This window comes from Myotis myotis, unplaced genomic scaffold, assembly GCF_014108235.1.
Source record: "Myotis myotis isolate mMyoMyo1 unplaced genomic scaffold, mMyoMyo1.p scaffold_m19_p_10, whole genome shotgun sequence".
NCBI lineage: Eukaryota > Metazoa > Chordata > Mammalia > Chiroptera > Vespertilionidae > Myotis > Myotis myotis.
Window position 1 is genome coordinate 71,927,322 of NW_023416314.1, and position 11,245 is coordinate 71,938,566.

The 11,245-nt window shown below is 38.3% G+C and overlaps 1 pseudogene; it reads right to left on the minus strand.

Moving 5' to 3' along the window:
- Positions 1-382: 382 nt before the first annotated feature.
- On the minus strand, positions 383-8,753 carry LOC118665503 (annotated as a pseudogene).
- Between the last annotated feature and the right edge of the window lie 2,492 nt (positions 8,754-11,245).

The following is an 11,245-nucleotide window of genomic DNA, read 5'->3' on the forward strand; positions in this document are numbered from 1 at the left end:
TGTCTTTTTAATCTAAACAAATTATAACTCCATAGAGATTTTTATCTCTGGAATTAAATGTGCTCTTGAAGTTTTATGTCTCTGTAACACTGCAAAGGAATATGTTCTCCATCTTATTGATAGATTCACAATCGCTAAGTCAGACTCACAAGTAGCTGCCATTAACTCCAAGAAAATGATTTGTCTTAAATATATGTGTCCTCTTTAATTTATGTTCCTTATACCTGGACTAGTCAAACTCCTCAGAAAAAGCCTAAGTAACTCATGTGAGTAGATATCTGCTTATCTTAACAGTGACATCTTTTATTGAGCTCCTCCTTGATTGTGCTTCTGAAGCCCACTGGCCTCCCCTGTTCTTGAACATACTTTCTCTAATACCTCCTTAGTGCCGTGGTCCTTGCTGTACAATGTCTGGACCCCTCTCAAATGTCTCCATGGTGGACATCTTCCTGTCATTTCTTTCCCTGTCATACTCTCTCCCAGCTATTTCTAGTATATCATCTCTATCTGTTTTCAGTCGATGCCTAACAGACCACCCTAAAATTCAGAAGATTAAACCAGAAATTATCCATTATTTCCCACAGGTGTCTGGACAATTCTGTGGGTTTGAGGGTCTAGGCCAGGCAGGCTCAGATGATCTTGGCAAGGTTCTTTCCTGCATCAGCTGGTGTGTTGGCTGGGGGACTGTCGAGTCTAGAGGGACTTCCCTCACATATCCGGTGGTTGGCTGGCTGATGGTTAATGCTGGTGTCTGGGCCACATGTCTGTCATTATCCAGCAGGTAAGTTAAGGTTTGTTCCAAAAGAGCTATTGAAAGCACTAGAGAGCTTTTGAGGCCCATCAACAGAACTGACACTGGTCATTTCTGTCATATTTCCTGCCAGAACAAGTCACAAAGACAATCCAGAGTCAAAAGGTGGACAAATAGACCATAATTACTGCTGGGAGGAACTACAAAGCCACATCACAGAGAACACTGATATGGGAAGAGCTAGAGAATTGGGGCAATTTTCGCATAAAATTCATTACATTACCTTATCTTATTTTTCTTATAACATTCATCACTCCCTAAAGTGATAGCTTTTGTCTTTTAATTTGTTAATTATTTTTTTTCCTCACATGAATTAAGCTCCATGAGGAGAAGAGTGCTATTTGACTTATCATCTCTGTATGTATAGTATCTAAGGCATAATTAAAATATATTAGTGATAAAATAGATGCCTGAACTCACCATCATCCCAATCTTTCTCAGCATCGATTGTTCTTTGATCAGTAAGTTAAAGAACAAACACCCTTGCCTCAGAAAAGCAATTTTCTGCACAAAAGAGTCAAATAGGAACTGATGGCACATATTAGAAAAGGAAATGTAAAAATGTGTCATTTTCTCATGACACTCTTAGGCAGATCTTGGTCATATCCCCTTATTTTTATGAAGTCTTGGAAGAAAAACAAAATTTAAGCCTACATAAGTGCCACCTTTCAGAACTCAGGAAAGCCAGGGACCACCTCCGTGATTAAAGGTCCTCGGGTCCTAAAAAGCTTACAGAACCTGGACGTGGCAGCCAGGAGGAAGCTGAGCTACAGGGGCTTGTCTCCAAGGAGGCAGCAGTTCAGGATGAGCCGAGAGTGTGAGAAACAGACATGCTGTTTCCTGTTCCACCTCTACCTGGGAAGAGGGAGAGGGCACTGGCATATTTGAGAGCCAGCTCTGTGGGAAGTGCTTTTCTGGGTGCTTGGCAGAGTTCATTGCCCCCTCACAAAAAAATGTATGGCCAGGCCAAATATGAAGGCATAGCACAAAGAGAAGTTCTGTAATTTGCCAAAGACTGTTTAGCTTAGCCCTGGCTAGTTTGGCTCAGTAGATAGAGTGTCGGCATTCAGACTGAAGGGTCCTGGGTTCCATCCCCGTCCAGGGCACCTGCCTGAGTTCCCAGTAGGCGGTGTGCAGGAGGCAGCTAATCAATGATTCTCTCATCATTGATGTATCTATCTCTCTCTCCCTCTCTGAAATCAATAAATATATATATTTTTTAAAAGACTGTTTAGCTTAAAAGGAGGAGAAATGGGAACTAAAACATTAAAAATAGAAATAGTAAACCAGATAGAAAGAATACTAATTTATTTCTTGTCAAAGAGGAATAATCATTTAGAGGAATTAACTAAAAAGGCTAGGTACCTGTAGATAAACAGCCTGTTCTAAGACACACAGGATTATATGAGTTTGATCTTAATCAATAGGATCAGGATGAATGACCTCAATACCTGCTAATATTAATAAAGGGTCTTTGAAACCTGAAACTCCACTTGGTAAGGGAAGGTGCCCAAGAGAAGTGCTATTTGTGACAGTGATAATGGAAACAAGATTAAGCAGGAATACTGGGATTGCTACCATAGATATCACTGTTTAAAGAAAACCCAGACAGTACAAGATAGTATGATGCTGTTAAAAATGCCATATGATGAAAGAGAAAGAGGAAGATTTGTAACAGTGATAATAACCCAAGATACAGCGGAAGCAACATGTTCTAGAGCAGTACTACTAAAAATGTAATGTGCACAGAAATAACCTTAGGATCATGTAAAAATGGAGACTCTTATGCAGTACATTGTGTTCAGACACCAAAATCCTATATTTCTAACAATTTCCACTTGAAGCCAATGCTACTGGCCCAAGAAACCCACTTTGAGTATCAAAAATATGCTTGTAACAAAAGCATTTTGATATAATTATAGGGCACTTAATGAGTGAAAAGTGTTTATGGCTAAAATGGTCTCTCTTGAACTCACACAAATGCACACATACACACATTCTCACACATACTTTCTCACACATACATGTACTCCATCAAAATATGTGATAAAGCATGCAATAGGATTAGGAAAATAAGTGAAAGACTATTCCAACCACCTACAGAATTTAAATTGGTCATTTAAACCAGAAAGAGAACTGAAATACTGGAAAATATACTAGATAAGTAGTTAGCTTTTATTGTTACTAAGTGGCATGTATTGTTATTTATATGTTTTGATTATTCATAAAATATGCCTTAATTTTTAAGGTTTTTTTTTTTCCAATGAGTGGTAGATTCACCGTATTCAGTTTTAGTGGGAGCAGCTCTCACACACTTATTGATCCATTACAGTGGTTCTCAGCCTTCTGGCCCTTTAAATACAGTTCCTCATGTTGTGACCCAACCATAAAATTATTTCCATTGCTACTTCATAACTGTAATGTTGCTACTGTTATGAATTGTAATGTAAATGTCTGATATGCAAGATGGTCTTAGGCGACCCCTGTGAAAGGGTCATTCAACCACCAAAGGGGTCATGACCCACAGGTTGAGAACCACTGCATTACACAAATGACTTCCTAAGGACTTTTATATAAATAATTTCAGACTGGGTGTGGGTTATAAGGTTGGTATCTACAGAGAATTTTTTTTCTTTACCAGTGGTAATGCTTAAACTTAAGTTTCCTTCTATGTTTTAGGATCTAGAATAAAAAAAAAAAAAAAGAATCAAGCTGAGAGTGATAGGGAGAAATTAAAGGTAGTTTAGAGGTAATACTCAGTAGCCCGGTGCATGAAATTTGTGCACATTAAAAGGGAATTAATTGCCCTAACCGGGTTGGCTCAGTGGATAGAGCATCGGCCTGCGGACTCAAAGGTCCCAGGTTTGATTCCAGCCAAGGGCATGTACATTGGTTGCGGGCACATCTCCAGTGAGGAGTGTGCAGGAGGCAGCTGATCGATGTTTCTCTCTCATTGATGTTTCTAACTCTCTATCCCTCTCCCTTCCTCTCTGTAAAAAATCAATAAAATATATTTAAAAAGGGAATTAATTAGCAGAGATATTTTAATATTGCTATTTTCCCTTTCTCTATAATAGAAGTGTGAGAGATGAAAGGAAATTAGTAAAATGTATATGGAAATAATATATAAATTTATTAATAAATAAACAGTAACAAAAGGATAGCTATAACAACAACAGAGGCATGATATAAAAATGACAAAAACATGATATAAAAACAACAAAAACATGATATGAATACAACAAAAACATGATATAAAAACAACAGTGATGCAATCAATGACTGATAAAGTGATTAAACTTATTCTTATATCTCCCTGTACACCACATTAAGAGTGAAAACACTTTCAGAGTGCTTGACTAATTTCCCTTGTGATGAAGTACTTAGAACTTTAACTGTAACATCCCATGCTCTTCAAACTCGAGAGAAAGCAACATATAACTGACCATGTGCAAAAACGGGTTCAGATAGGAATATGCCTACTTTGTCTAGAGTCTGTCCTTGTGACTTATTAATAGTCATCACAAATGCTGGCATCACGGGAAACAGTCGTCAAATCAATTTAAATGGGAGGCCAGTGTCAGATGGGGACAAATTAATTCTTGGAATCAGAACAGCCTCTCCCTCTGTAGATACTGTTAATACTTCAGCTTCGATAATGTAGGTCGTAATCTTTTGAGAATAAATCTGGTACCATTACAGAGAACCCATTTACTATTGAGATTTCTCAATAGCATGATGATTGCACCCACTTTTAATTTTAATTTATGACACGACATTCCAAAGAAGTAATACTATTAAGAAGTTAGATGGGAAAATTTTCCTTTTCAGCATCATCTGTGGAATCAATGGAATCATCACTCAAATATGTGTGAAAATCTCCATCGAGTATATCCAAATTTTCTTCATTTAATTTTTGAACATGCTCATTTTTTGGACAAAGAATTGCACGTTTATATATATTTTTTAATATTATCTATAGCAGTGGTTCTCAACCTTGGCTGCACATTAGAATCACCTGGGAATCTTTTTAAAATCCTGATTCCTTGGCCTCATCCTCTGGAAATTGTTTCTTTGTTATGGGGTGGGCCACAACATTAGTAATAAAGAAACAGAATTAAAACTTTATTGTGGGGAGCCACTACAGTGTTTTGGACAGGTTCAAGCCTTGGACTGATGACAGGGCACAGTCCTCTCATTGCCACGTGCAAGTCCCAGCTTGGAGGGCAGGGCCCTCCCAGCACAATTATAGCCAACAGCTGTAGTTGTAAGCTTGAACCTATGGTATGAATACATGGCCCCACATGCCTGAGTGATGTAGGCTTGATAGAGTTCAGGTGCATGTAGTTGAGTAGGATTAAAACCCAGGAGAATATTGTAAACATCTTGGTCACGCCCTTACTTTGCCTCATAGCATCTGCTATAAAATAAAGGCATGGCTGTGGGCATGGTTGCTGTCTCTCAGGGAAGCAGCGTCCCACCAAGACCCAGCTTTCATTCTCTTGTCTGTCTTTTCTAAGCCTTTCAGCCACCCCCACTCAGGTTCACCCTTGGCTGTGCTGGCACAGCACACTTTATAAAGATATGCCTCCACGTTCCTAGGGCAGGCTCCTGCCTTAAACCCCACCCTCACAGGAAACAGCTCCAGGAAACAGCTCGTGGGAGGGTGCAGCCATTGCCAAGACAACCCCTTCAGGACTGACTTCCTTCCACTTGGTGTGGTTCTGGTGGTGATGAACACCACCCAGGGTTTTTATATAAGGAGATAACCTATCTAAAAGGTTGGGAAATGAGTTTAACAAAACTAAAATAATATCTGATTGAGCCCTGGGCCAAAAAGCATTAATTATTCTATTAGCTTACATGAAGAATTGTGTGAAGAAGGACCCAGTACACATTTTCCACTCTACATGAATTGGCAAAAGTAAGTGTTAAATTTAATGATGGAAAGATTTCACTTAGCATTAGAATTAAACACTTAAGCCTGAGAATCCTACAATAGAGGAACAGGCTGAGGAGGCTATGCATGTTAGTAAGGTTCCTTCAGGTTGCAAAAAAATTAAAATTCTCAGGTTACTTTAGTATATGTGCTGCCGAAGCGAGCACGAAATTCTCAGGTTACTTTAGAAAGAGGATTTTAATGTCAAGATTCATGGGACGGAAGAACCAGAGAGGTTGTTGAAAAGCTAGGATCCTAGTTTAAAAGTACATGAAACAATGCTTTCAGTGATCATTTTAATCCTATAAAATGTCAGAAAAAAACATCAAGAGAGACACAGTGTAGTGATTGCAGGGCTGAGGAGGTGTGCGGAGTTGGAGGTGGGTATGGGGGGAGTAAATGTCGATGGACAAATTCTTGATTTGGGGAGGCAAACACACAGTACAATATACAGATAATGTGTGCTAGAACTGTGCACCTGAAACCTGTATAATTTTGTTAACCATTTGTACCCCCAATACATTCAATAGAAAGGAAAAAAAACTAAAAAAGTAAACACTGCAGAAATTCTAAAATAGTAAAGAAGGAAATCTGGTCAAACATAATTGCTACAAATTTAAAAATGAAAGAGGGCAATTATAAAGGTAGAGAATCTACTTGGGCAGGAGCTGTATAAATTCAGTGTCACCCTGTGTGAGGATTTCAGAAATGAAAAATACTGCCTTAAGTGTATCACCTATTGATAAACCTAGCATATTTGAGTGGAGGTGGTTACTCTTATAAAGGAATATTTTTTAAAACTTCATACTCTGGATCAAAAAAATAGAAACTAGATAACTATTAAGTATCAAGGGCATCTAAGAGACAAAATTGTGAATATAGGATTTAAAAGAATTTTTAGCTTTTAAAAATTATCTTTTAAAATCATTAATTTCCTCCCAAGTGATTATCAGTAAAAGCTTTGAAATTAAAAAAGTAAAAATAAAAGCTAGAACCAAAACATGTTAGTGATTATTTCAGAGACAGCACAAAAAATGAATTAAGTAATTTCATTCTGACTCCTGAAAGGTTAAAATGTAGGCGAAAAATTAGAATTAATGAAATACAGTGTTTGAAAACCACCAGACTCCATGTTCTGTACCTAGTACTGGTATATTCTGAACTTCCTGCTAAAACTAAATTATACTTCATAGGCTATTTGGAGAAAGCAGGTTTTTAGTTGCAATTTTCAAGGAGAAAAATGGAAGCAGGTTGAGTCATAGCATGAGAATCAAGGAAACTGAGACCTTGACTTTAGAAATATCTCTAAAGAGTAGAATAATATAATTCCCCTCAACTTGTGTGTGATCACTCACAAACATCTATGAATGAGAGAACTACATATATGTACATACAAACATACATACACACACATATATTTAAATTGCAGACTTACTATAGTTCCAGGGACCTAGCATAAAGCTCAATGGTGATTTCTTATTTGTAAGAATAGGACCGCATTCAATGAGATGGGCCCAGTTTAGGGTGAAGGGTAGTAGAGATTTTTGTAGACTATTTGGAGTTTAAAAATAAGGATACCTTGATGGCTTGCACGGTTTTATTTCACTAAACTTTGCTTTGATATGGTAGCTAGAAATGGGACTTTCCTTGGGAAACATTAAGGGTGGACAGAGCTTTAGATTGTATCTTAGTCTATTCTTTAAGACTGAGATCTATACAAAGAGTCTTAGAGGTCCATTATCTGTCTTGCATAGGAATATAACTTCTGCTTGAAGATTTACAGCCCAGTGACCACTCGTAATTATTAACGGGAATGATTCTATAATGCTCCTTGGGGATTTATGATGGCATTATGCAGCCAGTTTGAGTGTTAAGAATTTAGACATTTCTTTATCTAGACACACTACTAAATTTCCTGACAGGTGCAGATGTGCCTCTCTCTTACATTTGTATTAATCATAATAGGGTTGTGTTCATGAGGAACTGTATAGGACTTAAAGTGTAGAGTTGGAGCCACCTTCATGAGTCCTTGGAAAATCTAGAAATATGCAGCCCTCTTTAGTGAAGGCAGCCTGATTTAAAAGAGACACACTTGTATTTTATCCTTCTAAGGGATAAATCTTAATTGATAGGAAGAACACGGCCATTAGAAATTTATTGCTGAAGCATATAAAATGCTTAATATAAAAGGTAGAAGCCCAGGGGTTTCTGGAAGCATATGTTAATCTCTAATTTAAGGGGAGAAAAAAGATTTCATCATCTGGAAAAATGTCAAATATAAAAAATTGTCCTTTCTTTTAAAAATTGTTGATATTTTACAGTTCAGGCTAGAAAAGGCCAGGTTGAGGGCAAGGGAAGGGAGGTGGAAAGCTGTCTTTCTCTAACCTTGGTGCTGAACAGTTAGGCAGGACAATGAATGAAGACCAGATGCCAATACACTTCTACTTTTCTACTTGGGACTTGAACAGTGTACCCAGTACTGTTATTATTAACTTTTCTGCAACAGTTACTGTTGTCCCAAATCTTGGTAAAGTTGGATACCCACAGATAAATTCTGGAAGAGAGGAAGAGATGGTCTTTACTTTTGTATTTTTACGGAGAAGAGAAAGAAAACAACCATGAGATGAAAAATACACCAGTCTGTTCATAACTGTCAGTTCCTTCATTGTATTGTTCAAATACTGGCAAGGTAACACCTGCTACATTATCTTTCTTTGCTCGGACCTTCACTTGGGCTTTATTCACATTTTGGATAACTGTGGTGCTGAAGTCCCCTGCTGTGAACTTGGCCTCAGCAAGTGAAAAGGCCGCTTTTCTCATCACTTCACCTGTCAACATTTCAGTCTCTACGATCTTCTTTAGGATCTGTCGAAATCGGAGAGCTAAGGCATCAGGTTTTTTCTTCAGGAGGTTTCGACCCATCTGAGCTCCTTTTCATCGAGACTTCGTGATGGTCTGTGCCATTCGTGAGAGAAAGATTTCAATTCGGTCTTTGCCTGACATTCTGACCATGACTGTTTGGCTCTGGTTCCCGGCCAAGCAGTTGTGGTTGCCACAGACCCAGCCAGAGCGTCTTCCTCTCAGCTGAGGTCTTTGTTAGACTGCATTGCCACTCAGTTCCCCCTTCTACACAATACTGTTTCCTTCTCTGCTTTCCTGTCCTTCCGTAGGTATTGACTCAAAGAAATCTCTGCCTCAGAGTGTGCTTTATCTGGAGAAAGTGTATTGTCAGAATATGGTTAGAGTTATTAAAGTATCCTAAGCTAAGGGACAAAAAAAAAGTCTTTCAAGTTCTGAAGCTAGAGGGAAGTTTTTACACTAAAGAAACTAGGGAGAAAGCTGTGATGATGAGAATGATTGGAAGGTAGTATAGTAGTACACTGGGATTGAAGTTCTTCAGGGAAGATATTTTTGTCTGTTGGGTTTACAGACACTACTAGTATCCTCAATGGCTAATTAATTCCTGAAAGTTTGGGTTTGTTTTTTTAAAAAAAGGAGAGAATAAAAGGGTATCTCATGGAACTCAAGAGCAAAAAATGCAAATTATTGCAGTATGGCACTGGAATGGTAACATTAAAAAGCCACTAGTACTATTTCTCATTCTCTTCTTACTAGTGGCCTGCTGCATGAAATGCATGCACATTCAAAGGGAATTAAATAGAGGAAATATTTTAATATTGCTATTTGCCCCTTCTCTATCATAGAAGTGTCAGAGCTGAAAGAAAATTAGTAAAATGTATATGAAAATCTCCCTCCTGTCAGAGTATGGGGTGCACCGTGGGACCCAGAGTCAAGTCCCCCCACACCTGTGCACTCTGAGAAATCACTTGAGACCCAGATCCAGCCGGCCTCACCCGCACTGGGCAAGACCTAGTCCTGGCCGACCGCACACCCGTCAAGCCCCACCCCCTCCCACAACGTCATGTCAGTCCTGGACGGGGACACACGCAGGCAGCATCACATTAGCACTGGGCAGCCCTCCACACACCTCCATAGGGGGCCGCCCCCAGACCAGGCCGCATGGCGACCCTCCATGAGCCCCCAGGCCAGGCTATGGGGCGGCCCTCCTAGTGATACCAGTCCCCGCCCACCCACTCCTGCTCTGCATGCTGCCTGCTGAGCGGTCATGACATGACTGCATCCAGGATAATTTGCATATTCCTCTATTATTAGTATAGATTGGGTCGATAGATTTTTTGGGGGGTCTGCTCTTCAGGTTCACACGGCTGGATATTCTTTCTTCAGACTCCTTAGTATACAAGTGAGTTTATACAAAGGGATTAGCTAACTTTATCTCAGGCCTGACTTTAAATTTCTGGGAAACAACCTGATTGATCTCCCTTTTTCTCCAATTAGCTCTAGCCAGGAGGAAAGGGCTTAGGAATTCCTGGAAAACATGAATAATAGTGGACTGGATTGTTTTTAAAAGTAGACTATTTTCAGAATAGTTACAAATTCACAGAAAATAATTTAGAAGACAGTACCAAGAATTCCCATATACCAATTGTACTTATTATTAACATCTAACATTAGTATGGTACGTTTGTTATAATATTATTTTAAGTATATACTTTATTCAGATTTCCTTAGTTTAAACCTATTGTTCTTTTTATGTTTCTGATTCCCTCATTACTTTAAATAGTCATATTTTTTAGGCTATTCTTGACTGTGATAGTTTCTCAGACTTTTCTTGTTTTGATGACCTTGACAGTTTTGAGTACCACTCGTGAGTTATTTTGCAGGATGCCTTTCTATTGGAAGTTGTCTGTTTTTCTCATAATTAAACTGGGTTTTTTTGTTTGTTTGTTTTTCATTTTTTATATGTGCTTTGTGTGTGTGGGGGGGGGCACAAGATTAAAGTACAATTTTCATCTCATTCTATCAAGGTTACATACTATTAACATACTTTTCGCTGTTGATGCTGACCCAATGACTTGACCAACATGTTTGTCAGTTTTCTCCACTATAAAGTTAATCCTTCCACACTGCCTTTTCAATATCATAGTCTTTGTCAGAAAGTCACTATACACATCTCATACTATGGGATTTTTGTACCTTCCCCCAGAGGTCATGTTGTTATCTCCTTAACTATTTTGAATTTTTCTTCATAGAATATCTGTCCCATATCAAGATTCTAGTGAAATTATTTATTAATATAGTATTTATATATGGATATATATTTTATATTTTGAGTTATAATCTAACACTACTTATTTACTAGGTTATTCAAATTGTTCCAACTTTGTCTTTAGGAGCTATTTTCATTGGTCTCTGTGTTCCTGTGATGTAGTCCCATGATTGTGGGTTTTTAAAAAAATTATTTGCTTGTAGCAATTTCTTAATTTCTGTAATGGCAGCATATTCCAGGCATATTTTGAATAGTTCCAGCCCAGTGCTACTATCAACCGCTTCTCCAAGGAAATCTGGTTTCTTTTATTGGAAACTAGTAAATCAATCAAGATATGGTGCTAGGGATAACTTCTCAGCTAATAGAG